This window comes from Pleurodeles waltl, chromosome 11 (assembly GCF_031143425.1).
Source record: "Pleurodeles waltl isolate 20211129_DDA chromosome 11, aPleWal1.hap1.20221129, whole genome shotgun sequence".
NCBI classification, from domain to species: Eukaryota; Metazoa; Chordata; class Amphibia; order Caudata; family Salamandridae; genus Pleurodeles; species Pleurodeles waltl.
Genome location: NC_090450.1, coordinates 951,662,168 through 951,690,054, shown reverse-complemented (window position 1 = coordinate 951,690,054; position 27,887 = coordinate 951,662,168). Strand labels below are relative to the sequence as shown.

The following is a 27,887-nucleotide window of genomic DNA, read 5'->3' as shown; positions in this document are numbered from 1 at the left end:
CAGCTAAACTGAATACAACATGTAATGTGCTACTGGTGAACATTGTGCAACTAATATGCGCAGTGTTGAAACACAAAGTCATTGGTCAAACACAATTAATGGCATAACATCTCCACCCTATGACCAATGACTTCCTCTTATTTCAAACAAAAACAAAAAAACAAAAACATTATAAGCAAATCAAATTTGAATGATAAAAGCAATCACTGTAAAGCAATGGAAGTGGATTAACATATTGATCTCATAACCTTTCAAATCAGATACATCTACAATGAAAAGACTGAAACCTATATACTCTGATTGGGATAATAGTGTCTCTAAAACAGCAAACTGATGTACCATGAGTTCTACACATGTAAAGATACACGATCCACCTGAAAGGTTTGCTCGAATGTAAGTGAAAGTCAGAGTCCCACCCGAAAAAACACAGACAGTTAACAGGCAAGGTTGCTTAGTTCCAGTGGAAGAATGTAATTAAACAAGTTGACAAACTCTATATTGATCCCATATAGAACTTGAACTGAAGGCGCCAGTTGCGCAAAAATGGATCCATGGGGTTTGTACTTTAATCAATCACGTTCGGGTGGGGAAGGGGGGCGGTCCCTCCCCCGACCCCACACGCACACACCCGAAGGGAGACCACACAGTACACTCATGGTCAGTGGCGAGTTGTGGTAGGATCTGCAAAAGAAAAAAGTATGACTTTTCTTGAAAATAACATTTGTCATCTGAAATGTGCCCTTCTTCTTCCTTTCCCTGTTTTATAATCAGCAGGATGTTTTTGGGGCCCTTTGTTATAATTTCTGCAGGTTCTGGGGGGTCACCTGGGGATTCAACCCACACCTTAGCACTGAGGTTTTTATCTGCTGCACCACAGCTTCCCTTTCCTTGCACTGTCAGAAGGGCTGGGGCAGACTCCTTCCTTACCAAACCTCCATTCACTGCACTTATGACAAGTTGGGCAATTCTGTCTCCAAACTGTATGAATAAATCAGATTCTCTTCTAGTTATCAGAATAACTTTGATTTCGATTTGGTAATCTGCAGCAATCACTCCCCCTAAAACCTGATCAATTTGCCATATCTGTACTGGTAACTTTCCTCTCCCCAACTGATCTTTGACTGTTTGTGGGACAGATCTCTGTTGTGCGTGATGACAAATAGGACATTGCAAAATCACAGTTTTTATCAAATCTAGGGGAATGTGCATCTCTCTAATCTCTGCCCACCTGTAAGTGGCTTTTTCTCCCAGATGTCCACATTTCTGGTGCACCCACTTAGCCATCCCCACTGAGTCAGAATTCTGGGTTGACACTTCTGCCTCTGAAATTTTGGCTTTAACATCTGCAAGGGAACTGAACCAGTTATGTACAAGCCATGTGGAAAACCAAACGGCTAAACCATTGGCAGTAAACCAAGCATCAGTGTAAAAATGACACATCTCAAGCAGCTCTTGCTTTAAAGTCTGACACACATTGTACAACTCTGCATATTGGTTACTTTTTCCTTCTCCTGTGGTAGACAACAACTTTTCAGTAACTGGATTGTATAACACTGCTTTCCATTGTCTTTTAGTACTCATGCATTTCAATGAATCATTAGTCAAACAAACACGTTTTTTATCCTCAGGGACACGAATTCAAATGGTGCACTCAATTTCACTGATGACTCTTTTACCTGTGGTACTCCCTGCACCTTCTCCTAATACTGTAAAGGGGCTTGTGACACCTGTTGATGTAGGGCTGCAGTGACTCGAGCCCTGTTTTGTATGTACCAGATCCAGTGTATGATACTAGCCTCTTTGCATGTCCTATACTGTGAGATTTAGGTGAACTCATCACCCACTGCATGATTGGTAGTTCAGGTTTCAGAATTACATTATCATTTAATGTCATTTGCTCAGTATTCACTAGAGCCCAATAACAAGTCAAAAGCTGTTTTTCAAAAGGAGTACAGCGCTCCACAAAGTCAGATAGTTTTCTAATCCAAAGTTCCAGGGGCACTCTTGTCCTCACCTGTCTGTGCCACATACTCAAGGTTACAAATTGTTCCTGGTTTACATGTATATCAGTGTTTCCCTCTTGCACTGCGCACAAGTCTAAAGTCTGTTGAATTATTTCATTTGCCAAATCAAAAGCACACAGCTGCTTCTCACTCCCTTCAAACTCATGTTTTTTCCTAGTTACTTTGTACCAAAGTGTTAAGATTTTACTCAGATGAGGGCTATACTGTTTCCAAAAATCAAACAAGCTTGTGAAACTCGGTGTCTCTTGCTTAGTGCAAATAGTAAGAAACTCTAAAATCTTTTGTTTTACCTGTGACAACATCTGTCTATTTTCTGGATTCCACTGAATTCCCAGGAACTGCACATTTTGCGACAGTACTTCTACCTTGTCTGAATTCATTTTACTTTGCAAAAGCGGTCTTAATAGAACATTCCCAACTTCGTGCTCAGTGTAATCTTTTAAGGAATGCACTTCAACTGCCAAAACCGTGGGCTGTTCTGCGCACTGAGATCTACGCTCCGCTCAAGAGGCTCACACTGGCCCTCTCCTTTTTTAACCTCCTCATTACTGGAATGTGAAAAGCCAGATTCTCCTGCAACAGCAGTTTTATCTTGCAATAATGTGTTCTGGCTAATATGCTCACGTAAATTCTTATTTTCCTGTTCTAACTGCCTACATCTCTCATGCAGTTTTCTGTAAGCAGACAAAAGTATCCAAACCCTTCTGTCAAGAACAAAAGGGACATCATTTCTTTCAAAAAGCACATTTTCTAAATATGAAAACACTTTTGCTTTATCCAAGCACTCACCCCAAGACTCACAAAGTCCTGATAAACAAGAAAACATGTTTCTCACAGCACCATAAGGCAGTTTAACTTCACATGCATTTTCAAACATGGTCTGCCGTGCTTCTTTAATTCTCTAAGCAACAAAAACAATTACACTTTTAAATCGTGCACCTCCTATCTCCAATTCCACTCCCAGACTGACGACTAACGCCAAAATGTTTTTCTTTCCTTATCTTATGACCGAGCTGACAAAACTTCTCTGGAATGCACTTCTTAGTTTAAAGAAGACATTTATTATTATTACTTAACCATGAGGTTCCTGAAAGACGAGATTAGTAGGTTGGAAGCGCACGTTTAAAAGTAGTCACAGCAATGAAAGCAAAATATATCAAAGTACTTCTCAATTGCAATGTACACAGCAAATACATGGGATTATATTATAGCATAACTTCAAAGCAAAGAATTAAAAGTCAAAATTTCATCACCGTAGGGCCTATCACTGCTCGTCATCCTTCTCATGCCTGCAAGTTGATGACTCCTGTTCAACTGCAAGAAAGAGAGTTTCCACCCAAACGGGAGGCCAGACAGCTGACGTCCGCTCCTGACTGAAGTCCTGGAAAATTTCCCCTTGCTGCTGCCCAGGGCCACCATAAAAAGCCTGCTAACAGGCCCCTTAGTCTAAACATGCTGGCTCAGTGGGGCAACCGAACAAGTTTGGAGAGTGGCCAAGTCTCCAAATCTCACTCGTTCCCAGACTGGATAGAGAGATAAACACAAAATATACGCTCTCTTATCAGCTAGGGTTTAGTGTGAATTCAATACGAAAAACACAGCTTGGTCAACCATGTGGAAAAACACAGCTCATCTGCAATGTCTCAACTGCAATGTCTAACTCCACGTTAAAGCCAATAGGCAGCTAACCTAAATACCAAATGTAATGTCTAATGCCATGTTAAAGCCAATTGGCAGCTAAACTGAATACAACATGTAATGTGCTATTGGTGAACATTGAGCAACTAATATGCGCAGTGGTGAAACACAAAGTCATTGGTCAAACACAATTAATGGCATAACAAATGGATCCATACTCCTTCGCAAACCTCCTATAATAATTTGTCAAGCCAAGGAATTCCCTGACTTCAGTCTGGGTTTTGGGACCTTCCCAGTCCAGAATTGCCTGGATCTTGGGTTGTAAAGGTTGCACTTGGCCTCCACCAACAAGGTGGCCCAAGTATACAACAGTTCTTTGCCTTATCTGGCATTTTGATGCCTCGACAGCGAGGCCTGCAGATTGCAGAGCCTGCAATACCTTCCTAAAGTGGACCAGGTGATCCTGCCAGGAGGAGCTAAAGACAGAAATATCACTTAGATATGCTGCACTGAGGGACCCCCAAACAAGCAAGGACTTGATTCACCAACCTTTGGAAGGTGGCAGGGGCATTCTTTAAACCAAAGGGCATAACAGTGAACTGATAATATCCATCATGTGTAGAGAATGCAATATTTCCTTTTGCTCCTGGTGCCATGTGAATTTGCCAGTACTCTGCAGTCAAGTCAAAGGTACTGAGGAACTTTGCTGCACCTAATTCGTCTTTCAACTCGCCAGCTCTTGGAATAGGGTGAACATCTGTCTTAGTGACAGAATTGAGACCTCTGTAGTCCACAAAGAACCTCATTTCTTTCTTTCCAACATGTGGATGAGGCTTGGGGACTAAGACTACTGGGCGAGCCCATGGACTGTCAGAGGGTTCAATAACCCCTAAATCCAGCATCCTGTTAACTTGAACTTGTTGCTCTCCTTAACTTGGTCAGACTGCTGATAGATCTTGGATTTGACAGGCAACCTGTCTCCAGTGTCTACATCAAGGGTAAATCAGTGTGTCAGTCCCAGGGTTAAGGAGAAGAGCTCTGCATATTGCTGCAGGACTTGCCTGCAGCTAGCCTACTGTTGCGCAGTGAGGATGTCTGAGTAGACAATTCCATCAAATGACCCATCTCTATGGTTGTGAGAGAGGAGGTCAGGAAGAGGTTCACTCTCTGCTTCCTGTTCCTCATCAATAACCCCTGCCACAGAAAAGCTTAAGGTGCTTCATATGGATCACCCTTTTGAGTGTCTTGCTATTGCCCAGGTCTACCAAGTTGCTGGCCTCAGTTTTCTTCTCTATGGTAGGGTAAGGACCACTCCACTGAAGTGCCCTGGGAGCCACAGGCTTCAGAACCCGTGCCTTCTGCCCTGGTGTACACTCTAACAGTTCAGCCTTTTGGTCATACCACTGTTTCCGGAGCTGTTGGCTGGCCTCAAGGTTTTTGGATGTTTGTTTCATTTAAACTGCCATCCTACAGCGGAGGCCAAGCACATAGACTACCACATTTTGCTTAGGCTCATGGTGAGGTCTCTCTCAACCCTCTTTCACAAGTGCAAGTGGTCCCCTAACAGGATGGCCAAACAGAGGTTCAAAGGGGGGTGGGAGGAAACGCTACTTCCTTCTGAGGTACCTCTTTGTAGGCAAAGAGCAAGCATGGCAAGAGGACATTCCATCTCCTTTTACATTTTTCAGGAAACTCCATGATCATGCGCTTCAATGGGAGTGGGACAGGTTCTCTGACCCTAGCATAGCTGGTTTCTAGAGGATCCTCCCTGGGTCCAAGAGTTTTACCTGGTAAGAATCAACTTCCATGGGCTCAGTTTCCTCAGAGGATGGTAAGACATCTTCCTGAGAAGAGGAGTCTTGTGCTTTTTGCTGTACAGAAGCTGGTCCCCCAGTCTTCCTGCCTTTTCTCTTGGAAGGTTGGGCCATTATTCCAGGCTCCAACGCTTCTTTTTCACCCTGTGCTCGGTTTTGTGCTCTAGATTTCTCACACGCCATCTCAGGGATTCCCAGTATGGCTGCATGGGTTTTGAGTTCTACCTCAGCCCAAGTGGAGGACTTCAGGTCATTCCCTAGCAGACATTCAACTGGGATTGCAGTCGGGACCACTATCTGTTTCAGGCCAGTCACTCCTCCCCATTCTAAGGTCGCCATGAGATGGACCTTAGTCACATTGTCAGAACTGGTAACTGGATAAGTTTGTCCAGCCAGATAGTGTCCTGGGGAAATCAGTGTTTCTGTCACCATGGTGACAATGGCATCTGTATCCCTCAGGGCTTCTACCTTAGTCCCATTAATCAAGGGATGCTGTCTGTATTTGTTCACATTAGGGGGCCCGACAGCAAGAGTGGCAACATCTACCCCACCCTCAGAAACTAAAGTGGATTCAGTGTGGACACTGATTTGCTCTGGGCACACTGTTGATTCCACCTGGAGACTGGCTATACCTGTGCTAGCTGGTGCAGTATTATGGGAATTCTTTTTGGGACAGGCCAAGTCTCCAGTTTGGTGTACACTTCTACCTACAGTTGAAATACCAGGCCTTTTTGGGATCAACGTTTTTACCCTTGCACCCATGAGAAGATTGTGAAGAGGCTCGGGCCCACACTCAGGTTTTTGGGCGGCTTTAGAAGTCTCTTTAATTTTATCCTTAGGGGTCTCGCCACCCTTCCCTTCCTAGTTAGGTGAGGAGGAGGGAGCTCATCCTCCCGATCACTAACTTCTTCCCCATCTGAGGGGAGGTCTTCCTCCTCAGTAGGGTGTTCCTTTGCATACTCGGCCAAGAGCTCCTGGAGTTTAACCTTGGTAGGGTTGGAACCAGTTTTAATTTGTTTCAGTCTGCAGCAGGACCTTAACTCTCTCATCCCAACATGGAGGTAAGGGGTGAGGTTGAGTTCCACCACCATGTCCTCTGAGCTGCTCATTTTGTTACTAAGGTTGGAGTTTTTTTTAGGAGCTATAACCTCTTCTAACTACTTACCCCTAATTGTGGTAACTTTTAAATCTAAAAAAAGAAATGCTAACGGGGACTTAACCAAGGCCCTAGCAGGACTTTAATTTTTTTTTAGAAAAATAGTCAATTCAAACATCAATTGAATCTAAAGGCAATTTTGGAACATAGTAGCTTGATCAGATATTGGCTGAGTAGTCCAGCAAATTCAAAGTTGTAGACCCCACCGCTGATTCACCAATGTAGGAAGCTGGCTCTGTGTATACTGTACCAAAATGAGGTACAATGTGCACAGAGCCCAGGGGTTGCCAAGAGGCTTAACAGAGGCTACAGTAGATAATACTAATGGTCTCTTTCGTTGTAGTGTGGTCAGGCAGTTAGGCTTATCAGAGGGTAGTTCAAAGCATTTGTTGTACACACACAGTCAAGAAATGGGGCACATACTCAATGACTATATCCAGGCCAATTGCTTTGTATAGCAAAAATATATTTTGTTACTTTATTTCTAGAACAAGAAGGTCTTTGTTGTAGGTAAGTACAGTTGCCAATAGGTATCAAGCATAAGTATCAAATGTACTTTGTTTGTTTTTTGCAGCTAAAGCAGTTTACAAGCAACACTTTTCAATTTCAAAAGTTGACACTGTGCAATGTTTCATAGGAGTCAAAAGAGTACGATTCCAGTCTTCGGGGTTAGGATGTCCACAGGTCAAAGTTTAGGCTGACCCCACAATGCACCACTAGCATCACGGGGCCGTCTGGGTGCAGAGGTCAAAGTTGGCTTTGGGTGTACAATGGAATCCTATGTGGACTGGGGGTGTTCATTAGAAAGCAGATTGCAGGTAAGTACCTGCGGTTCTAGGACACAGGCCTGAGGGTTTAGGTCAGCACCGGGGGGTCACAGGTTCACACCAAACACACACACCCTCCGCAGTTCAGGGGACAGCCGGATGTTAGGTGCAAACACAAAGCTGGCCTCCCAGTGCTTTTCAATAGGGGGACCCTCTGGGTTATAAAAGATGCTGAAGGCTGGGCCCAGGGGGTCGGTTCCAGGAAACCAAAAGCTAGACAGATAGGGGAGGCGCTCCCTGGATGTTGCTGGACCATCAGTCGGACTCCCAAGGCCAGGGGGCTGCAGGTACAGGGGTCTCCTTGGGTGTCGGGTATCTTTGTCAGACCCTGCCGCAGTCAAGAGGGTCCTCTGGATTCAGGCTGTAGGTGTCGTTGTTTGGCCAGGAGGGTTCAACCCAGGGTGAACTTGAGGTTGGAATTGCCTCTGGAACTTCTCTGGACCGGTGGGCCACCTGGACTCGGGCTGTGGCCATCGGGTGCAGAGTGGGCAGGGCTAGTGGTTCTGGGGTGCTTTTTGGAGGTTTCTTCTGCACAGGGCCATGGTCCTCTGGAGTTCTTGGTCCTCTACTGGGCAGGCAGTCGTCTAAGGGTTTGTAGAAGTCGCTGGTCCTGCAGAATGCGTTGTCTTCTTGGAGCACGGGTCTTTGAAGCTGCAGACAGGCCGATAGGGCTGGGGCCATGTCAGTTGTCATCTGGAGGCTTCACTGCTGGGGTTGGCTTGGCAGTCCTTCTTCTTTCTTCTTGAGGTCACCAGGAATCTGGTAAGATTCAGGGGTTCCCCTAAATACTAGATTTAGGGGTGTTACAGGGGTCAGAGGGTAGTAGCCAATGGCTACTGTCCCTGACGGTGGCTGCTCCCTTCCTATGCCCACTTCTTTTGGGGAGGGGGGCACATTCCTATTAGTCCCTCTCTTCCAAACAAAGATGAAGGATCCTGCAAGAAGGGGTCACTTCAGCTCTGGACACCTTAGGGGTGGTCTCGGATGAAGTGGTCAATCCTCCTTGTTTTTCCCAATTTTCTTGCCGGACCTGCCCCCAAAAGTGGGGCTTGGTCTGGGGGTTGTGGAGGGCAGGCATCTCCACTAGCTGGAGTGACCTGGGGCACTTTAACAGGAGGCCTGAGCCTTTGAGGCTCATCGCCAAGTGTTACAGTTCCTGTAGGGAGGAGGAGTGAAGCACCTCCACCCAGAGCAGGCTTTGTTTCTGACAGCAGAGAGCACAAAGGCTGTCACCCCATGGAATCAGAAACTTGCCTGTTAGTGGCAGGCTGGCACAGACTGGTCAGCCCTGCACTAAAAGGTTGGGTAACATACAGGGGGCATCTCTAAGATGCCCTCTGTGTGCATTGTACAATAAATCCAACACTGGCATCAGTGTAGGTTTATTGGGCTGAGATGTTTGATACCAAACTTCCCAGCCTTCAGTGAAACCATTATGGAGCTGGGGAGTTTGTAGTGACAAACTCCCCGCCCATGTACCTAATATGGCCACACTGCACTTACAATGTCTAAGAATGGACTTAGACACTGTAGGGGCATATTGCTCATGCAGCTATGCCCTCATCTGTGGTAAAGCACCCTGCCTTAAGGCTGTAAGGCTTATCTATGCCACAGGCAGTGGTTTGTGGGCATGGCACCCTAGAAGGGGTGCCATGTTGACTTTATCTTTTTCTTCCCAATAGCACACACAATCTGCAATGGCAGTGTGCATGTGCTTTGTGAGCGGTCCCTTATGGTGGCACAATTCATGCTGCAGTCCTTAGGGACCCTCCGTGGTCACAGAGTCCTTGGTACCACTGGTGCCTTTTACAAGGGATTTAGCTGTGTGCCAATTGTGGAAACAATGGTACAGTTTAGACAAAGAGCACTGGTGGTGGGGCCTGGTTAGCAGGATCCCAGCACACACTCAGTCAAGTCAGCTGCTTCTGCTTACCATCAAGTTGAACTGCATGCAGAATCTAGACATTTGGCATAATTTGTCACGCCACTAGGAGAATACCAGTTCTTAAGGATGCCACTGCTTGTTTACAAAGAAACATGCAAATAGTGTTGTGAGGTGTTCCTAATGTACTTTACTTCCAGGGTGACATTCTGGTCAATGGGAAGACTCTAATTGACCATGATGTGGTTCTGATAGCTGTGTGGTTGGCTGGGAGAGGGAGGAGGCCATTTCTGGGGAAGTTGGCAAAGTAGCAAGACACTAAAAGGAAAACACAGAGTATGTAGTGAAAGGGTGGCCTGAACACAGGCGAATCCCTGATTCGCTTGAAGGATACTGGTCTGTGAGAGAGGAAATATATTTTGTGGATGGTGAAGTATTCAAAGGGTTGAAGGTCATACCACCCATGGGTGTGAGGGAAAAGACAATAAATTTAGCTCATGAAGGTCATCTGGGAAGGAATCTAACCAAGTCCAGACTCAGAGAAATGCACTGGTGGCCTGGGTTGGATCGTGAAGTGGAAGTGTGCTCAGAGTGACAAAAGCAAGAATGTGAGAAGGTCTCCCCTTTCGCCGGTTGAGGTGACTGACAGACCTTGGAAGATGTGTTTAGATTTTATGGATCTATTCCAGTTAGTACTTGCCAATGAACACTATGTGATGTTGGTAGATTACATGTTCAAGTAGGTGGTGACAAAGTGTGTAGGGACCTTGGACACTAAAATGGTAATAGAATATCTTAAGGAGGAATTTTCGCAAGAGGGTATACACAACCATTTGGTAACTGATAACGGTCTTCAACTCACCTCTCAAGAGACGCAGGACTTTCTTAAGTAATTTGCTATTGTGTACTTGAAGACAGTATTGTATTTACCTCAAGCTAATGGTCTTGCTGAACGCATGAACAGAATGGAAAAATCTTTGGAGAACCTTTGGAGACTGTCTGCTTCGGTTGGTGGCTCTGCAATAAACAATATAAATTATATTTCGTATGCAGAGTTTGCTTGAAACATATAGGTAAAACAGTAATCTACGGCAGGCAATGCTATGGAAGGTAGGCATCAATACTAGTATATAAAGAAAGGACAATGACCACGGACAATACAGAAAGAAATTACATTGTATCTGGTCTATGCCATCTAACGAGTTTTTAAATAGATACCCATTCCCAATCACCTTTTCAACTAAATCGAGAAGGCCACGGTATCATTCACAAAATATTAAAGGAACATCCATGCAGGTAAACGACCCCAGGCAACACAAAAGCGAATTACATTGTATCGCCATCTACAAGTATCAACACCACCGTAAGGCGATACGAGTTTCAATGAAGAGCACGCGACAGCAGCACGCCAAAACGATTAAAAACACTTCAAAAGGAATCACTGGAGCCGAGGTAGAGGGCGTTGCTGTGTGCTGGACCTTCAGGCATAGTTTTTTCGCCCTCTGTTAACTGTTGCCCTGAGCCCAACTCGCCACGCCAGAATCCGGCCCTGCATTAAAGGTAATAAGGGCAAAATGAATATACTGTGTCATTAAGTGCAATAACTTGCAAAAATTGAAATATTTTATTATCCCCTTCTGTGCGCAGGACGTAATGGTTACGTCCTGAGGCACAGTGCTGCTGTGCCCAGGACGTATCAATTACGTCCTGGGCACACAGCCCAGAGGGAGCGCTAGGGCTCCGTCTGTGGGGTTCCCCCACACCCCCCCAAGGCAGGGATGGAAGAGGAAGCCCTTCCCCTTCCACCCCCGACCCCCCCCCCCCCCACATCCCCCGTGATGTCAGCACGCGATCGCATGCTGTTTGTCACAGGGCCTCCTCCCATCGCGCTGGAAGCTGAGCTTCCAGCATGATCGGAAGAGAAATGCTTTGCATTTCTCTTCCGATCACGTGGGGGAGGCCGAGAGAGGCTTCAAAGGGAAGGAAAGTTATTTCCTTCCCTTTGAAGTCTCTCTCTGCGTTTTGGCAGCCGGATTGCTTTCAATCCGGCTGTCAAAACGCCCACTAGACACCAGAGATTTAATTTTAAAAAGGAAATTGGCATGAGGGAGCGTCCCCTTGGGCAACGGTCGCTCCCAGGGGGGGCATTCTTTTTGAAGGGCTTTTCTGCCCCCCCCTGGGGGCAGATCGGCCTATTATTAGGCTGATCTGCCCCCGGGGGGGGGCAGAAACCTCTAGGCACCATGGTAAATTTTTTTGTTTTGTTTTGTTTTTTTGTTTTAGAGGTGGGGAGCGGCCCCTTAGGCAAGGGTCGCTCCCATAGGGGGGCAAATTATATTTAGGCCATGTCTGCCCCCCTTGGGGGCAGATTGGCCTATTTTTATGAGGCCAATCTGCCCCCAAGGGGGACAGAAACCACTAGACACCAGGGAGTTTTTTTTTTGTTTGTGAATTTCACGTAAGGGGAGCGACCCCTTAGTCAAGGGTCGTTCCCCTGGGGGGCAAATTTATTTTAGGCCATTTCTGCCCCCCAGGGGGGCAGATCAGCCTATTTTAATTAGGCCGATCTGCCCCCAAGGGGGGCAAAAACCACTAGGCACTGGGGATTTTGTTTTACAGATGGGGAGTGTCCCCTTAGGCAAGGGTCGCTCCCCTGGAGGGGCAAATTGTATTTAGGCCATTACTGCCCGCTTTGGGGCAGATCGGCCGATTTTAGGTCAATCTGCCCCCAAGGGGGGCAGAAACCACTAGGCACCATGGATCTTTTTTTTTGCGCCGTCACGCAAGGGGAGCGACCACGTAGGCAAGGGTTGCTCCCCGGGGGGGTAAATTTATTTTAGGCCATTTCTGCCCCCCCTGGGGGCAGATCGGCCTATTGTTATTAGGCCGATCTCCCCCAGGGGGGGCAGAAATCTCTAGGCGCCAGGGCAAAAAAAAATGTTGTGTTGTTTTTTTTGTTTGTTTGTTTTTTATAGAGATGGGGAGCGACCCCTTAGGCAAGGGTTGCTCCCCTGGAGGGGCAAATTGTATTTAGGCCATTTCTGCCCGCTTTGGGGGCAGATCGGCCGATTTTAGGTCAATCTGCCCCCAAGGGGGGCAATAACCACTAGGCACCAGAGATCTTTTTTTTTGCGCCGTCATGCAAGGGTCGCGACCCCGTAGGCAAGGGTCGCTCCCGGGGGCATTGAGGGGACCAATTTATTTTAGGCCATTTCTGCCCCCCCTGGGGGCAGATCGGCCTATTGTTATTAGGCCGATCTGCCCCCAGGGAGGGCAGAAACCTCTAGGCGCCAGGGCTAAAACATTTTTTGTGTTTTTTTTTTGTTTGTTTGTTTTTTTAGAGATGGGGAGCGACCCCTTAGGCATGGGACGCTCCCCTGGAGGGGCAAATTGTATTTAGGCCATTTCTGCCTGCTTTGGGGGCAGATCAGCTGATTTTAGGTGAATCTGCCCCCAAGGGGGGCAGAAACCACTGGGCACCAGGGATCTTTTTTTTTGCGCCGTCTCACAAGGGGAGCGACCCCGTAGGCAAGGGTCGCTCCCCGGGGGGGGGGGAATTTATTTTAGGCCATTTCTGCCCCCCCTCGGGCCGGCTGAGCTAGAGGCCAAAATCCACAGGTAGGCACTTTACAAAAAACACCTCTGTTTTCTGTGAAAAAATTTGATGTGTCCACGTTGTGTTTTGGGCCATTTTCTTTCATGGGCGCTAGGCCCACCCACACAAGTGAGGTACCATTTTTATCAGGAGACTTGGGGGAACGCTGGTTGGAAGGATATTTGCGGCTCCTCTCAGATTCCAGAACTTTCTGTCACCGAAATGAGAGGAAAAAGTGTTTTTTTGGCCAACTTTTGCAGTTTGCAAAGGATTCTGGGTACCAGAACCTGGTCAGAGCCCCACAAGTCACCCCATCTTGGATTCCCGTAGGTGTCTAGTTTTCAGAAATGTGCTGGTTTACTAGGTTTCCCCAGGTGCCAGCTGAGCTAGAGGCCAAAATCCACAGGTAGGCACTGTTTTCTGTGAAAAAATGTGGTGTCCACGTTGTGTTTTGGGCCATTTCCTTTCGTGGGCACTTGGCCTACCCACACAAGTGAGGTACCATTTTTATTGGGAGACTTGGAGGAACACTGGGTGGAAGGAAATTTGTGGCTCCTCTCATGATTACAGAACTTTCTGTCACCTAAATGTGAGGAAAATTTGTTTTTTTAGCCAAATTTTGAGGTTTGCAAAGGATTCTGGGTAACAGAACCTGGTCAGAGCCCCACAAGTCACCCCATCTTGGATTCCCCAGGTCTCTAGTTTTCAAAAAAGCACAGGTTTGGTAGGTTTCCCTAGGTGCCGGCTGAGCTGGAGGCCAAAATCTACAAGTAGGCACTTTGCAAAAAACACCCCTGTTTTCTGTCAAAAAATGGGATGTGTCCACATTGTGTTTTGGGGCATTTCCTGTTGCGGGCGCTAGGCCTACCCACACAAGTGAGGTATCAATTTTATCGGGAGACTTGGGGGAACATAGAATAGCAAAACAAGTGTTATTGCCCCTTGTCTTTCTCTACATTTTTCCCTTCCAAATATAAGAGAGTGTGTAAAAAAGACGTCTATTTGAGAAATGCCCTATAATTCACATGCTAGTATGGGCACCCCGGAATTCAGAGATGTGCAAATAACCACTGCTCCTCAACACCTTATCTTGTGCCCATTTTGGAAATACAAAGGTTTTCTTGATAGCTATTTTTTACTCTTTCTATTTCAGCTAATGAATTGCTGTATACCCGGTATAGAATGAAAACCCACTGGAGGTCATTTATTGGCTCTGGGTACCTAGAGTTCTTGGTGAACCTACAAGCCCTATACATCCCGCAACCAGAAGAGTCCAGCAGACGTAAAGGTATATTGCTTTAAAAAATCTGACATTGCAGGAAAAAGTTACAGAGTAAAACGAAGAGAAAAATTGCAGTTTTTTTCACCTCAATTTCAATATTTTTTGTTTCAGGTGTTATTTTCTGTAGGAAACCCTTGTAGGATCTACACAAATTACCCCTTGCTGAATTCAGAATTTTGTCTACTTTTCAGAAATGTTTCGGTTTCTGGGATCCAGCATTGGTTTCACGCCCAGTTCTGTCACTGACTGGAAGGAGGCTGAAAGCACAAAAAATCGTAAAAATGGGGTATGTCCCAGTAAAATGCCAAAATTGTGTTGAAAAATTGGGTTTTCTGATTCAAGTCTGCTTGTTCCCGAAAGCTGGGAAGCTGGTGATTTTAGCACCGCAAACCCTTTGTTGATGCCATTTTCAGGGAAAAAACCACAAGCCTTCTTCTGCAGCCCCTTTTTCCAATTTTTTTAAAAAAAAACTAAATTTTCACTGTATTTTGGCTAATTTCTTGGCCTCCTTCTGGGGAACCCACAAAGTCTGGGTACCTCTAGAATCCCTAGGATGTTGGAAAAAAGGACGCAAATTTGGCGTGGGTATCTTATGTGGACAAAAAGTTATGAGGGCCTAAGCGCGAACTGCCCCAAATAGCCAAAAAAAGGCTCTGCACAGGAGGGGGAAAAGGCCTGGCAGCGAAGGGGTTAAACCAACATTGCAATAACAAATATTGCAATAACAATGCAATAACCTTTAAAACTGCCGACAGACAGACCAGTAGACGTTCAGACCGCGGCTCACAAGGCAAACGATCTGGTCTGATCATCCGAAACATGGGTAGGATTGGAAGCAGTAGCAAGAGAGACCGGTCAGATTAGAAGGAGGAACCGTCAGACCCTCACACAAGCTCGCCACCCGGATTCAATTATCGGATCAACGCTAATCCCCAAAAGTTAGGCTACTGCCATTGTTTCCGTCCCAACCTGCCCCTTAACCTCCACCCAATTTAGAATAGTGGGTGGAAGTGACATAACGTGCTCTAACCGTACCAAGCTGTCAGCGCTAGGTCCACGACTGACCCACTCTACCTCACGCCAGCCGACCGACGTCAGACAGCTCGGACACTGTTTACTCACATCACAAGCACGTGCTGACGCCATAGCCAATCAGTAGAAAGACGTACTATTCCAGCGCTATGATTAGCTGAGATGCCGACAAATCGACCTCCAATAGGAGATCTCTTTACACATTACAAGCCTCTACAACTCCCAGACGGATCCCAGAATATGATCAACCACGGGATTGGATTTGAGCCGACCCGGAAGGACTAAGTTATGCACCAATGTGTTCCGCAGAAACCTCACTAAGGGATAACGGAGGTTGGGCTGAGTTTACGGACGGTTTGTGTAAGTAGCTGATGTGTGGCAGCCTTGTGCAGATCCACTTAGTAGATAAACTCCATTTAAAGTGCAATAAGTTAACACTCCAATTAATTTGAATGGTACATTTTCTAAAAAGTCAACATCTTTACTATTTTCTGTGATCATAACTCGCATCAGTGCCTTTTATGACAAGTATTTCATCCTTAATGTCCATTTGCTATTGATACTGTAAGGTCGCCACTTTAATGCTTCATTTTCAAGGCATGCCGGCTGATGCCTCCAGTGAACTCGCTAACAGGGACACCCGGGAAGAGGTGGGGCAGGGGTGGAGGGCGTGTGGAGATAGTACACTCTGCAGCGGTCCCCTTTCTGGTCTAAGGCATGTTTTCCAGACTGAATCCAGAGTGCACTTCATTTCCAGGTTATTTGTTTGTTTGAAGCTGCCTGTCAGCTGTTTGATGATTTGTTAACGTGTTTTTTTTTCGTGCAGCTTGCTTTGTAAGTATTCATTAGAGCTTTCATTTCCATCGAGGTTCCTCCCCTTCCTACTTGTATTTGTAAAGTGCGCTAACACCCGCGCTGCCCCTAGCAGGGGCGTGTGTGTGTTTATGTGTCTAGCCTTCCACGGAGCAGGTGTCTGTGTCTAGCACTCAGCAGGTGTGTGTTGGTTAATTAAAAAGCCAGGTCTTCATCTTGTAGAATTCAAGAAGAGAATAGGAGGCTGTATTGTGCAGTGTGAGGCTTTAGGAGTGATGTAAGAGAACTCCTGTCGTCCTTATCTTGTGCTGTGTATGTGTGAGATGTGTGCGAGTTTGAGTCCTGCAAAGAGGTGTCTGGGTGGTTGGTGGAAGGAGAAGCAACTGTTCAGGTGGGTGGGTCATGAGTTGTGTCGTGCCTTAATGTGTATGTGAAAAGTTTGAATTGAGTACATTTGTGTTTCAGGAGCCAGTAAAGTTCCCTGAAGTATGTTGTGATGTGAGTTCTGCATGGGTAGTCTTCTAGTGAGATTCCTGGGGTAGAAGATATTACCATAGTCCAACCTGGTGGTGGCTAGGGTATGTTTGATAGATTTTCTAGCATTGTTTGGTAGCCATTTAAAGATCTTCATCACCATCTTCAGAGTGCAGGAGCAGCATGCAGTGATGGTCATGTCCAGTTTGTTGTCAATGATTATTCTGAGTTTCCTGCCGTGGATGCAGGTGCGACTCTGGCAGACAGAGGTAGTGAGGATGGGTGTTATTGTTTCACTGATCGGTAGGAGTCCTTTTGGTGAAGGCATGGTGGGGATAAGGGTCAGATAGAGCTCCTGAGTAGATGGCGTTGACGGCAGCAGTAATTTCAACAGTTTTGACTAGAAAAAAACGGTTGGGGTTCGTTAGTTGGTCGTGATGGGAATTGGAGGTGTGGCGATGATAGTGGCTGACTGAGGATCGGACTTGCTGTATATGGAGGTGATTTTGTTACAGATTAATACAGAGAGCTTGTTGCAAAGGTCTTATGAGGGAGTGATGGTGCTAGAGGCGCACTAAAACCTTTTTTTCCCATTCAAGTCATATTTATTAAGGTTTTATAAAGATGTAATAGAACAACCATTGTAAATGAATGCGACTAGCAAGGTATAAAATTGGGGGGACATAAAATTCTGTAGAGTACAATATCACAGTTTATGACAAGGGTGCTGGATAAGCAGCAGGCCGAGGAAGATCATATGAGTATAAGATGTTGCAGTGGGTATTGTTGTTTGTGCTGGTGGAGAGACATCAAGTTTTTAGTGCAAAAAAAAAGGGAGCACACTGCCTCACACTCCAGCAAAACGTTGGCCCCAATGCATCTTGGTAAATGCAGTCAGATTCGTTTCACATTAACAAAAGTAATCAAAGTCTTTCACCTTAGTAGGTGCAGCAAGTTTTTAGTGCTTTACTAAAATTAATCTCTCCAAAATCTAGGCTGTGAGGACAGTACACATAGAGAGAAGGACAGATGATAGAGAAAGGACAGTAGGGACTAGGGGTAGGCTATGTGGAGCGGAGCAAGGAAAGGGGAAGGATTGGGGTAGGAGGTGGGTGTTGAGCACAAAATGGTCTAGCTCGGTCCAGATTTTATCCTTCCTCCCATAATTTGTTGTCAGATATGAGTTTAGGGAGTTATCCGCAACTCTGGTAAATTGTATCCATTCCCATCAGTCGGTGGGAACGCCTTTGAGACCAGTATGTACCTTAGTATGTAGTCTTCCCTCTGTAGTTGGAGCTCGGGGGTGGTCCCATAATGTGATAGAGGCTAGATTTGGAGTCCAGAGAATATTTCGAATTTTTGATATGGTTACAGGGGTGTGGAATTTATTAAAATATCTACTTGTCCAGGGGACAGGTTGCTTCTCAAATCTACTTGTCCTGTAAAAAGATCTACTTGTCCCTTTGGTGCCATGTAGTGTGGCGACAAATTATGGCAGCAATTAATAGCCTCTCTGATTATGCCAGGGCTACTACCATAGTAGGGCTTGAATACTTGCAGTTTCAATTCCTACTGTAGCAATTTCCTTATTTTGCCACCTTTCTGCAGATCTGCATACTGGGGCTGGAGGAAGCAGTAAGCAATAGTTCCAGGGCTGGAATGCCTTTGAGTCTGCAAGCCTACTAACCTGCATGTTTTAAAGATTTTTACCAGCTTCTCTCAAATATTTTCCCATAATAAGAAAGGTTGGACATTTACTCCGGACAATAGCAGAATTAGAACTTCTTTCAGAGTTGGGAAGAAAGTGGCTGGAGGGAAAATGAACTTGCAAATGCTTAATAGATTTTCACATGAGCAAATCTACACATCGTATTTACCCATGCTAAAATACAGTTCACAAATATTTTACAGGGGTACGACATATACCATGGGTGCACTTTTGTGACTTTCTTTAAAAATTTGGGGCCACATGTAGGTAGGTTCAGATTTGTGACCTGCAAATTGCGAGTCTCACATCCGAATGTAGGATGGTGTCCTTGACACCATCTGTGATTCGCAAGGGCTTCGCAAATGCCCACCTCATGAATAATCATGAGGTGGGTCGCAATTTGCGACCCCCTCGCGAATGGTGGCCTGCTGGAGACAGCAGACCACCATGCCTGTGACTGCTTTTCAATAAATCAGTTTTTTTTTGTAATGCAGCCCGTTTTCCTTAAAGGAAAACAAGATGCATAACAGCCTGCTCTGAAAAAATGTTTACAGTGACATTCACAATGGGGAAGGGGTCCCATGGGGATCCCTTCCCTTTTGTGAAAGTGTTAGCACCCATTTGAAATGGGTGCAAACTGCGATTGGTTTGCGCCCGCGTTCACGGTCACAAAACAATCCTACATTGCACTGCGAGGCGCAATTATGAAGGGAACACACCTTACTAATTGCGAGTCGCAAACCCCTTTTGTGATTCGGTAACCAGGTTACTGAATCGCAAAACTGGGTTTGTGCATCGCAATGTGCTTTTTGCATGTCGCAAACAGCGAAAGTCGCTGTTTGCGACATGCAAAAAGCTACCTACATGTGTGTCTTGGTCCCTAATTAGGTCTGGTGTGAACAAAGACATTGAGTTTTTATTAAACTTCTATTTCTCTCTCTTTCGGCTGGCTTTACTGTGAGTGATCGCATTCTGCTCTTCCACAAGGAGCATATTGCCACACAAAGTAGTTTTGTTCAGTGTCAGGAACTACAGTGGCAATCAGTGACGTAACGAAACTGGAGGGTGCCCCTTTGCAAAGAACATGGAGGAGCCCCCTCGCCAGACTCACTCAGGGCAGGTGCTGTGCTGAAGGGGCCCCCTGGAGGGCGGCTGCGGGCCTTTGTTATGCTGCTGGTGGCAACGTGTGCTTTTAGAGTTCAAAAACTTTTTGGGGGGGTTTTGCCAGTGTTTGTTACAATGTTGAGGGCCTGGTAGCTCCCACAACAATAAAGTGTTACAAAAGCCATGTCAAAACAAGACACGCATTGATGAAACTAAAAGACTTATAAAAATATGTCAGATCAGTTGGCTTTGTCAGTGTTTGTTTATTTTCATGCTTCCCATAATCGTGTTGAAAATGGTTACACTGATTTTCCATTAGAAATATTTTTGGGAAATACTAGCATGCATCAACACATTTTACTAAATGACACTTCATTTGCATATAATCAGAGAGCATTCTGGGAGCATTATACTTAGCCTCTTAGCCTAAACTTTTCGAACATGTATGTACACGTATTTTTTTTTGTACTGGAACAAACGTCAGTAGTGAAGCGTGACCTCAAAACATTTATTTACAGCACTCACTCTAATAATGAAGACTTTCAAATAATGAACCATAAATACAAGTTTGCACAGCATTATCTTTTGGAAACACATTACCTCAACTGCAGAGAGTTCCACGCTCTGTAAACAGGCAGCCAAAGGGTTTGTGCTGCAGGGGGTTGGGCCTACTTGTCCCAAGGACAAAACAAACATAAAAACTTGTTGCCCTTGACCCCAAACAAGATGTCCTGGGCGTCGGGCGATAGGAATTCCACATCCCTGCGTTATCCTAATTTTTTTTCCGAAAAGGTGCAGTCTAACAGCATGTTGTTTGCATCCTCTGGTGCTTTTTCTCAGCTTCAGCAGATGTCAGAATTATGGAGGCCAAGTTTGAACAGTCTAATCTGGGTGTAATGGGCCATGTGAGCCATCCAGTATCTAGTTTGGGTAAGTGATGGAATGAATTTGTTTGAGGCTATGTTTGCCCAAATGTGTGGCCAGTTTAGTGGTGTCTCTTGTGGATGGTCAGAGGCACATATGAGTGATTACCATTTGTTTTGTTTTAATTTGGTTATTGAAGAGCTAGTAAGGGATAGTAGGGAGTATAGTTTGGGTGCTACGTGGCCTCCTTTGTTATATGACTGTAGGGTATTGGTTAAATCAGCCATGGTGGTGCATTTATGTCTGGAAATAGTTGCTTCAATTTTTAAGACATGGTAGTGGTCTATTTCTTTCAGTTCAAAATTGGCTTTCAGTTGGGGAAAAAGTTAATGGGTTATGGATGGTACCTAGTTTTTTTATTTTTTTTAAATTAAAAATATACCTTTATTCGTCCAATCCTCTATAAAGATAGTTTTTCCGTCTTTTTTTACTAGCTCGTTGTGCATAAGAGGCAAACCGTGAGTACCGCATTTTATTAGACAGATTATTGTCTATCTTCCGGAGAGCTTGCACCGTCCATGTAAGTATATTTGTAGATTTGTCTGTTATTATTTTTAGGTTGAGCATAGCAGCGCACCAGCGCTGCTTTTCCAACGTGTTGGTATGTATCTGGGCTTTTAACCACACCCACCTCACACCCATCACTACCCTTCGTTCGTGGGCTTGCCCTTCAAAAATCCTTTGATGACATTGGTAAATGGTTTTCCTTTGTCCATCCTTGGGGAGGTTTTGTTACTGCCTTGGCCATCGCACATATTACATAGCTAGTTTCACTTTTGCCGATAAGTTTCACTGCAAGCGAACTTCTTTTTCCTTTTGTGTGTCTCTTCACGCTGATGCTCTTGGTGGCCGTGGTGCTGTGAATCGGCTCTCTTATGTGAAACGGTTTTAATTTTCAATTTATGTGGCAAGAAAAGTCGGATTAGGAGTTTACAATGCTAATAGCTCTAACTCAAGCAAAAGCAAGAACAATTGCGTCGCAAATGCTTGTTTTAGTTGTAACCCAGGAGTTAAGGAAGAGTGGACTGGCCAATGCTTTTTCAATCTTAAGCCAAGAGGGGGAGTTAGAATGGGAGGGGTGGGAGCCAAAGGCTTCGCTGTTTTGCTAGTAAATCGTGCTGATATCTCCTGTAGTCGGGTATGTTTAGTCCTCCCAGTATGTTTGGTAGTCTTAGTTGCTTAAGGGCATAGGAATTTGGTAAGGGTTATATCTGTCCTAATAAAGAAATTGTCTGAGAGGCATAAAGGAGACATACTGATGAGGAATATAAGTGGTGCAATCATCATTTTGATGAATTCTGCCTCACCAAGTAATGAATTTGGAGGAACATTTATCTATGGTTTCTTAACTTTTGTTTAAGATATAGTTCTCATTATATCTAATGGATTCTCTAAGGTTTAGGGAGAAACGTAGTCCTACGTGTTTTATTTTGTAAGGGTTCCCTTTAAGACCGTGGTTACCTATAATGGATTTATTACAATATACATTAAGCGGGAGGACCTCGGTTTTGTCTCTGTTAAAGCAGTAACCTGAGACATGGCCATAGTTGTTGAGCGTTGACATAATATTGGGTAGTGCCAGGTCTGCCTGAGTAGTGAAGATGAGGATGTCGGCTGCATAAGCGGCTACTTTCCGAGGGCCTGCTTTGAAGGGGATCCCTGGGATATTCAAGTTTTCTCTTTTTTTGTGTAAGGAGAGGTTCTAGTGTGAGTAAGAATAGTAAAGGAGAAAGGGGCAACCCTGTCTGGTTCCTTGTTTGGAGTGTAAATGTATTGGAGAGACAGCCATTATTATTATTTAAGGCTCAGCCTTCTTGGTATAAGGTAAGAATCATCTCAATGATAGAGGAACCTAGGTTGAAGCTAGTGAGGGTAGCATGCAGAAAATGCCAGGAGACCTTATCAAAGGCCTTCTCTGTGTCCAGCGCTATCGCACATGTTCCAGCTGGGGAGGCTTTTTCTAATACATGACAGAATAATATAATCTGCACTGAATCTACCTTTGATGAAACCCGTTTGGGAGGGGTGACTAATTTTGCTTAGGATGGGTTCCAGTATGAGTGCCATAATTTTTGCATACATTTTGCAGTCAATACTTATTAGGGCTATAGGGCGGTAATTTTTGGGGTTGGTTGGGTCATTCCCTTCTTTGGGGATGACAGTTATTGTTGCTTCTGCAGCCGTACCTTGAACGACACTAGTGTTTGTGAAGTGTGCAAAAAGATCTTCTAATGGTGAAATTAAGAATGTGAACCATGTTTGATAGGAAGCTGGGAAGTCGTCTGGGCCTGGAGCTTTCATAGTCTTTAGTTTTTTTTTTATTGCAAGAAGAATTCCGTGCAGATAGATGGGTTTTTAGGGCGTTCTTAGAGGTCATATCAATTTTGTTAATGTGAATCATTTTCAGGTAGGTTAGGCAAGACTCATAAGTGCTGTCATTACCTTTAGTGTAGAGGGCACAGTAGAATTTTTCGAGGGCAGCAAGAATGTCTTTCTCTCTGTTTGAGGTGATGCCCTGCTCGTTCGTTTTGGAAATTATTCTAGTTTTATTACTGTTTTGTTTTAAGTAAGATGCTAGTATACTGCCTGCCTTGTTTCAGCCACGCAAATGAATGCCTTTGAGTCCTTCAAGAATCTATATTGGCATCGATATTCTCTGTTAGTATTATTAGTTGGTTAATCAGCTGGTAGTCGATTAGCAAGCTAGTTGCTTAGTAATGGCATGTTTGTTGGGGTTCACAACTCTTTTAGCGTGTAATGAGTTCATCAGAGCGGAAGAACATAATTTTCAGTTAGATTGAGTATATGACTGAATGACTGCCAAGTGGAATCCACAGGTCACAAAATAGAATATGTTGGAGAAGTAAATATAGTTTAGTGATAGGTTAAAGTATGTTATAGGAGGAGCATTAGAAATATCTACATATTGTTAGGTGCACGTCTTCGAATTTTCAATATCTACAATAAAGGAGTCTAGTTCTTTAGGATCCTCCAAGATGGGGATTTTACTGTTGTGGATCGTCTTTAGGTGTTCTGGACCAATGAAGGAGAACTGAATTCACAAGTTTTATAAAGGACTGGCTTAGAAAGAGAAATGCTTTCCTCTTTTTAACCCTGTCTTTTAAGTAGTCTTGTGCTTTCCCAATGGATGCCTCTTGCCATTTGATCCTTTGTGTTTTCTTCATCTGGGTAAGGATGGTATCAGTATGTGGGTATCAGAGGGGTCTGAAGATGAGGCCCTGCGGATTATCAGAGTGTTTGGTGATGTGAGTGGAAACTCAATGGGCATGCGTTATTTCAAAGTCTTTTTCAAAGTTTATTCCTAGGACTTGGGGTATCCATTTTTCGATGAACTCGGCGCAGGATGGTGCTTGAGATTCCACTCTTTCCTAAGGTTAAACATTCGAAGGTTACCCCTGCTGTTTCTGTCCTCTAATTCTGTGATGCTTTTCTCCAAGTGTGCCAGTCTTGTCGAAGTTGTTGCGATTGCCTTAGCTGATATGTGTTTATGGTTCTCCAGATTACTTATGCACGTTTCCACTTCGGAAACTCTGTTGTTTATTAGGTGCATGTCCGGTTTCAAGGACGAGAGATCGCTTTGCATGGATTCCGTGGTTGTCTTTGTGGACTGTGCAAGGGTGTGTAGAGCGTCCAGTTTTTGCATAAGTAGTTCTAGTGTTGCATAGTTATCTGTTTTGGGTTTAATAGGGGAGTCTGGCGTGGGAGGTTCCTGTTTTGATCTTTATTGCGCTGGTTTAGAGTCTTTAGGGCCTCCTCTGTCTTGCTATCTGGGTTCTGCCATGATGGCATAGGATCTTCCTTTGTCAGGTGATTGGTATTTGATTGGTGTTTAATAAGTGACTTGTTGATGAGTCACCTGTTGTATTGAGCGTCATTTGATGAGTTGAGCAGTGTTTGATGAGTCACTTGTAAGGATATGTAGTGCTACTCCTTATTAATCAGTGTTAATCATGACTTATGTTGGGTACTCTCCCATCAGCTCCCAGAAGTGCACAGTTACTACAGTGCTGAATAGTGCTCTCAGTACAGTAAAGTCCCAGCTATTTATAAAGGTCTCCATATACTCCTAGGTTTTCAAGAGTCACCAGTGATCACTTTGTTAGTTACCTCGGATACATCAGGGTTTAGACGCTGGGAAGAGTCTAGAAGCTACATCTCCAAGTGCAGTGGCTATTTTAAGGCCAGACGCTGAGTTGGGTGACTTCCAGGCTTGATCGTGGGAGAAGTGCATTCATTTTAAAATGAAAGCACACCTACCAGGGAACAAATAAGTAGCAGGAGACTGGCGAGGTTCCAAATCGTTGTTAGTAGGATTTAGGGAAACTCAAGCGGTGCAAGCTTACTCATGATGGGCAGGTGTCATTTTGTCAGCCATTTCAGGATCAGGTATACAGCTGGGTTCGACACGAGGTTCGGGACACACTCCACTAAGTAGTCTGAAGCTTTTTTCCGTTTGCTGCAGAGCTGGCACAGGATGTGCCAACAGTATCTGCATTCTCGAGGGGATCAGGAGCATCTCCGTTGCGGTGAGAGAACGCTCATGAGTGGTGGAAGAGGCAAATTTGTGCCAGGCGGAGCTCACCACCTAAGTGGCCACCTTCTAGGGCAAAAGCCATGCACCCCCCTTTCCCTCCCCCCCCGCTTCACCCCGGCCCAGTAAAATCTTTGAAGGCAAAGATTTTCTTGTTGCTGTTAGTGCTGCTGTCAGTGCGATCTGCAAGAGCTGTGCGCTTGGTGTTCCGTATCTGCCAGTGGTAACGTCTCATGGCTGATTTGAAGATGCAAGACATGTTTGCTATCTTCTGTGCACAGGCAGGGAATCATCCTTCTACAGTTTGTTGCTTGATAGTCGGTGAAGAGCACATGGTGTGCAAATCTTCTTAAAGATGTCCAGTTCAATCAGGGATCACTGTGCATCGAGAGTGAAAAGCACCTCCTAGTTCTGCTGATGCACTCTATGGGGCCTAGCATGAGGGAGAATATCTTTATGGTGATTGATGACGATACAGGAATATATGCTGGTTCTGGTTTGAAATGCTGTCTTCTGACCTACTTCATCACTAAGAAAGATGTTGACTGTAGGCAGTATATATGCCTTTTAACTTGTTACCGCTCAGGTAAAACAGCTCACTATTTGTAACGCGCTAAAGCTTGTATTAATCAGTGTGAATCCAGTGCTTAACTTGTAACAGAAAAAGTGTGTTCGTGCCCAGGGTTCTGCCCAGAAGTCTGCAGCCAGTGCAGTTAAATGTGGGTATGACATAGTCCTAAATCCACATCATGCCTCTTTAATTCACTAACAGACACTGCTACATCTGGATCTCACCCTTGTAGGTTCCTGCTTTCTCCTTTTGTGATGTTTTGCCGATCTTTCTCTTCTGCAGCCTTTCCATTTGATATGTTTCTCTCTCTCGGTAAATGTCTGCTGTAAAAAAATAAGTGCTGGTCCCCAAAAATGAGTGCCAGTGCCCCCTACCGGCAGCCACCGGCTCAAAGCACAGTGTGAAACTGACCAGTTCATTTTTCCATCTTTATGTGTTTGGTTTTTATGATCAATATATTTCTGAGGTGTGACTGAAACCACAGATCATTGCTGGGTGTGAGTCTCTTTTTCAGAAAGAAGCTGCTACAAAAACTATGTAGTTTGGCAGGCAATTCTCATTATGGCCTGTGCGATATCCACCACCGAATTTTAAGCTGCGAGCATCTCTTGTCAAAGGGTTGGCCAACACTGGGCCATGTCATTAAAACACACACAGTTGAGTGCCCTTGTCAGAAGCTATGTCACTGGTTTGGTTGCAGTCAACCACATTTCTGAGCACGTCCAGCTTCTGAAGACATGAGCCAATGCTGTGGCAAGCATCGTCACTTTGAATGCATGCACAAGTCCTACATCAAGTTTGAGTCAAAGCACTTATGCTTGAATCAGCATGCCCAGCCTCAGAAATCAGACAGGTCAAAGCACTCATCCAGGTCAAGGCACAGGCAAGGGCCATCTCTGCAAGGAGCAGGTCCTCTGAGACATATTCAGTTTCTGACTAACACAACTCCACAACAGATTCTTCTCAATAAGTAGTAAGCCTTCTGTTTGAACCGGTGCTTGATAGTTATATCAGTGGTAAGAAAGTTTCTGTTTTTTGGGGAGTCTGGTGCCACTATCAGTGTCATTATATATTCTAAAAGCACCTGCATAAAAAAACGAGTTGCAGGCAAAGAGCAATGACATTTTGCACATGTTTCCAAAACACCACTGCTGTGCAGAGGTTACTTTTACCCTGTATTGATGCACGAAACACAAATAGAAGCTTTGTGGTTGAAGCTCATGCTGGCACCGGTTCTCTGCTGCGTTTTAAATTTGCTGTGGGGTTGGGTCTCCCCTAGTGACTCTTTTGGCTGATTGCAAGAGTTACATCAGTGGAAGACACAGATGTGGAGAAAGTGTATTCAGGGTTATTTATGGCACAGGGAAACTGGAACAAAAAGTAATATCACCTGGAGCTGGATAAATCAAACATTAAAACCTAACCATTATGCTACTTTAGTGAAGGCCTGCAGTATTCTATTTAAGATTAATCTATTGCATGAGACACGTAAGATTTTTGTGAAATCGCCCTCAAGTTTTGTGCACTCCTGAGTTTGTATATGCCTCAGGATTCGTTTCAGGATTGTTGACGTCCTCACCAAAGCTCTAGCTCCTGACAATATTTCAGATCATTCTTGAGATTGCAATTTTTTGCACAAGATATACCCAGGAGTTTGCCTTTGTCAGTGCCCCATTGACAAACCTCACCAGAAAAAGGTCTCTCCTGCAGGTGGTCAGGGTAGGGTAATGGCAGACCGCCACTAAGGGAATCAAATTTTGTATCCTAGAAGCAGATGCTATGGCAGCCCTAAACTTTGAGCAAGCAGTGAATGCAAGTTTTGTTGGCCCGGGTGCCGTCCTGGGTTAGTGTGACCCTGAATCACACAAACACAGTTTCACCTACATCTATAGAGACCCAGGAGCCCGGAGAATGTCAGCTTATAAGCAGAACAAGCATTTGCAATGCAATAGGTCTCACATTTGTGAGAGTTAGAGCTATTGGTGTAGTAAATGCTTAATTGGACTATTCTGGCCACATAAATTGGTTAACCTTGCATTACAATTTGATGCTTTCCTGCCACATAACTTCAGTGGCCCTGCATATAACGAAAGTATTTCCATTTACCTTCTTCCTGTATTTGTAGCCAGAAATGAAAATGTTGCTATTTAGCATCCTAATTTAAATCTACCATGCTATTTACAATAGAAGACCACTTTTACCACCCCACCGTCAGTGTTGCTAACTGAAAAGAATTCATAGAGAACAAAAAAGTATTTACCGTACAGGATGGAAACATATGTGCAGTGATTTTCAAAGAAGTGTAAACTAGGACAGCAGCAGGGGGGTTAAAAGCAGTTTTTCTCTTACCTGTATGTGAAACATGGGTGGTGCGTTACACCTATATTAACAAAAGACCATAATATAGATAGGAGATAAAAGCTGTGTGTTGATGAGTCAGCAATATCAAGCACTTTAGGGAATGTTTGTCACCGAAAGCAAATGCAAATAT

General features: G+C 44.7%; 2 protein-coding genes across 9 annotated transcripts in view; one reads left to right on the top strand and one right to left on the bottom strand.

Moving 5' to 3' along the window:
• Window positions 1-15,359, bottom strand: part of LOC138266392 (putative nuclease HARBI1) — a 331,311-nt gene extending 315,952 nt beyond the window's left edge. Inside the window, exons 1-2 of one of the 3 annotated variants that reach the window (XR_011199498.1) lie at window positions 15,254-15,358; window positions 10,272-10,358 (exon numbers count right to left, since the gene is read on the bottom strand). The gene's annotated coding sequence lies outside the window, so the exon portion shown is untranslated. Of the gene's footprint in view, window positions 1-10,271; window positions 10,359-10,671; window positions 10,891-15,253 lie in introns of those variants that run through there. The other 2 variants (XM_069215160.1, XM_069215162.1) reach the window with 2 other exon arrangements.
• Window positions 15,360-15,483: 124 nt separating this feature from the next.
• CABIN1 (calcineurin binding protein 1) overlaps window positions 15,484-27,887 on the top strand; it is a 1,028,293-nt gene continuing 1,015,889 nt past the window's right edge. For 4 of the 6 annotated variants that reach the window (XM_069215153.1, XM_069215155.1, XM_069215154.1 and 1 more), the window contains exon 1: window positions 15,484-15,610. The gene's annotated coding sequence lies outside the window, so the exon portion shown is untranslated. The remainder of the gene's footprint in view (window positions 15,611-27,887) is intronic. The other 2 variants (XM_069215156.1, XM_069215152.1) reach the window with 1 other exon arrangement.